Genomic DNA, 3,792 nt, shown 5'->3' with positions numbered 1-3,792 from the left:
TTCCACAGTCCTGTGCCTACCCGGTTCCATGAAGTTAGTTAACTTCCATTGCATTGTAAATTTCCACCACGTTGAACTTTAATGTATTTGCACCTTTAAATCTGCATGCAAAAATTACATAGGCTATCAATTTGATGAACTCGACGCAGGGATTATGTGATAAATATAATTAAAGCACTGAGATTCCATATTTACAAAGGCGGAAAGTGTCTTGAAGTGAATATTAGAATTCTAAATTGGTGATTTTTACTCTATGCCAGAAGCAATTTTCCCCCTCTGTGAGTCATGTCTCTGTTATGGCCATAAAAATCATTGGGGAAATTGTAAGCATTAAAGAAGTATTTCTTTAGACTGTACCTTTTAATAATGTGTAAATCAAAATAATCTATAGATATTAAATATGAGGGGTGTGTGGTGTAAACTATAATATGAACTATAAAACACATTGGCAGAGTGTGTAGGTATAAGTATTTATGAGGTCATCATTTCATTACTTGCATCTTAGAGTGTGTGAAATTATATTACCCATCCTACCATCTATATAACTCTCACTTTAACTCAAAATCCAGAAATCCAGCAGGCATTTGTAAGTGACTGTAAAGATTCTTAAGTTCTTGATCCCTGTAGCCCCACACAGGACCTACGGAGATCAGTCTGGGAGAAAATGAAGAGAATTCTCTAACAGGCTCCACAGCCCAGGAAGTACAGTGGGGCCTTGACTTACGAGTGTCCTGATAACGAGTTTTTTGAGATACCAGCTGTCTTGGCTGATTTTTTGCATTGAGTTGATAGAGTAATTTGAGTTAATAAGCTCCTTAACGAGCTCGGTCTCTGAACGAATTAAACTCGTAAGTCAAGGCCCCACTGTATCTCTCAATGCTGCGAATGAGCGGCCTCAGCCTGAGAAACTGTAGTGACACGTGTACCATAGCAGAGGGCACACTGGACTTGGGCACCAAAAATACCACTTTCCTACCTGTGTGGCTGTGGGCAGATCGCTAATCCTCTCTGACCCTGTTTTCACCACCTCAAATTGGGAAAATAGTCCCTGAACTAACTATGTTTCAGGCTTATTACAAACTCCAAACAAAGCAATACAAATAAAATGCTCCAAATGAAAGCAATTTAGAAATTAGGTAGTGCTTTATAAATGTCATATTTACAATTGTTTTGTTTTCCTCTTTAATCTCTCTAAGGTATAAAAATTGTCAGCAATTTTGTTTCTAAGATAATTCCACTTACAAATTTAACTATGTCAAAGTCTGTTAAATACCCATTAGGTAACCATGGAGGAATAGCAGGGTCAATATAATAGGCCGCTACTATGATAGCCTCAATATTTTCCCATATTGTGTCCTTCTGTGTAGTAAACCGGGCAGCTTTATTGCGATAAATAATTGCTTCCTATGATTCTGTCCTTGTCATTCTTTCAGTTGTTCTAACTTACCTGGCAGACATTTCCTGGCCACTGAGCTGGCTAGCTTTGGGTTCTAAGAGTGGGCTTATGAGGTCTATTCCAGACCAAGATCTTAGGATGCAAGAGCATAGTTAGTAACCGGCTGCACAGCAGGTGTTGAAGCTGAAGTTTCAGTTGCAGTGGTGATTGTATATCCTCCGTTCCAAAGAGAAGGTGAGGCAAAGTCTCCACAGAGCAAGTTACAAAGAAACAGAGACTCTCTGGACCTGAGGGTCCAGGTTGAGGCTAAAAACAAGGAGTCAGAGCAAAGTGGGAGAATGTGTAAGGACATTTCTTTGGAGAGGAGCATGGGCATGCCACCGCATTCATCTCAAACCCCGTGAGAGGGGCTGCCCAGGGGGACCTGCCAGAGACTGCAGTTGGGTGGTCCAGAGGATTGGAGTCTGACTCACTCCTGGGAAAACTAAAGCTCCATGTGACATCCTGGAGGAGGCTGCAAGGGGATGGGCCTGCAGTCTCAGAGTCACTGGGGCAAGAGATGTGTGGGGTTTCCCTTGGACAAGATGAGGGGTCATCTTGAGACCCATTTAAATGGGCTGTGGTGAACCCTGAATTTCTAGGGCAGGGAAGGAGTTGTAAGCAACTGTGGAATAGTGCTGCTTCCACCCAAAGAGCCCCAGGCGGGAAGGTCCTCATTAATGGGAAACTTCCGAAGGGCCGAGGGAAGACCCACATGAGTTGCTTTAACCATAGGCCAGGCACAGCAAGGTCAAAGGCAATCAACTCCAGGAAGAAGTGCTCCTGCCTTCCCCTCTTCCCACTCCCCATCCTCCAGGGCAGGCAGGTCCTAAGTAGCCTCTAGTGAGGGGGCAGTGGTGGGAAAAGTCAGTTACTGCTGGGAAGGTCAGTTACACACCTGCAGCTGGGATCCTGGGGCCGCAGAGAAGCCGCACTGCCAAGTGAAGTTTGCTGCATTTGTTTATGTCTTATACCCAACATTATAATTTTGGTTGAAACGTAGTTCCTATATAGGACTATCAGTTTCCTAAAAATGAGCAGAAAATACAAAAACTCAGCCCAACATTCCATCCAGGGGCAGGGGAAGACGATAACACTGAATATATTTTAAAATGATAGTGAGAGACAAAAATGAAATTGGCTTTTGATCACACAAGTTGTGAATTCAAAATACTATGGTTTTATATTCAATGGGCAAAGGTCCCTTTGCACAATGGAGTCCAGTGGCCAGTAAAAGGGACTTGATTATTCATGTTCAGTCACTGGATAAAAGATTTAAACCCTGAAGAAACCAAATACTTTGTTTTAGGCCCTCAAATTATCCAATCGACTAATAAATGTTTATTGTCTGCTATGTTTGAAATCCTGTTGGGTACTCTGAAGATGACTGACATTCCTTTAGTGCAGGTTAGTATCATTTACCACCTAGCACAATGCCTTAACACTTAGTATGTGCTCAAAAATATCTTCAATTTAATTATTCTTCACCATATACTTAGCACCAAGGGATGTGGCATTTTCCCAATGTTGACAACAACACTTGAGCTGAAAAATTCCCATATGTGTAAAGTGTGGTGCAAACCTGAATGGGGAGTGATTATGGTCTCACTTGTATTTAACACTGTTAAGTGTTGCTGAGTGGTCTAATAGGAGAGAACAGAATTAAACCAGAAAAATATGCGGGGTTCTTTTTGCCAATCAAGTGTTTTGATGCAGTAAAACAAAATGATTGCCCACGGGAGGCCTAGAACTGAATCTAGGTTGTCACTCACTAGACTTGGGGCCCCTATTTTGTCTCTAGTGAATGGGGATGCCAAGCTGGCTAGCGCAGAGTGGCAGGGATGCTCAAAAAGATAATATTCAGTGTTAATATCCCTTGTAATCTCTGAAGTGCTATCCAAGTGCACAGGCTCAATCATAGCAACAGTTTAACATTTCGTCCATTGCATAACGTTTTAAATGGATTTTCTCACTCAGTCTTCACCATCACAGGACCTGGCTAGGTCCTACTATTCCCCCCCATTTACAGATTGAGAGGTTAAGCCACTAGTAGTTCGACCTAATACAGTGCCGCAATCTGAACGAGTAAATCCTCTAACCCCTAAACACTCCGCAGGCGGCAGTCCTACTTGTTATTTATAGAGGCGCTGAAGTCTCATCCGGGCTCGACACAGGTGGTTCCGTAAGTTGTAAAAGTAGACGCTTTCCCGCCGGGTTCGTCCACGCGGAGCCCTCACCCTCTCCCTCTCATCCAGGGGCCTGCGGCCTGACCCAGGCTCCTCCCTCGCCTCCGCAGTTCTGTGCGAGGTTACTGGGAGGGGACCTCCTGGCCACCCCTCGCCTCTCCCCGCTCCACT

Source organism: Myotis davidii, unplaced genomic scaffold (genome assembly GCF_000327345.1).
Source record: "Myotis davidii unplaced genomic scaffold, ASM32734v1 scaffold68, whole genome shotgun sequence".
Lineage (NCBI taxonomy): Eukaryota > Metazoa > Chordata > Mammalia > Chiroptera > Vespertilionidae > Myotis > Myotis davidii.
The sequence above is the reverse complement of the archived record's forward strand: the minus strand, read 5'-3'. Positions refer to the sequence as shown.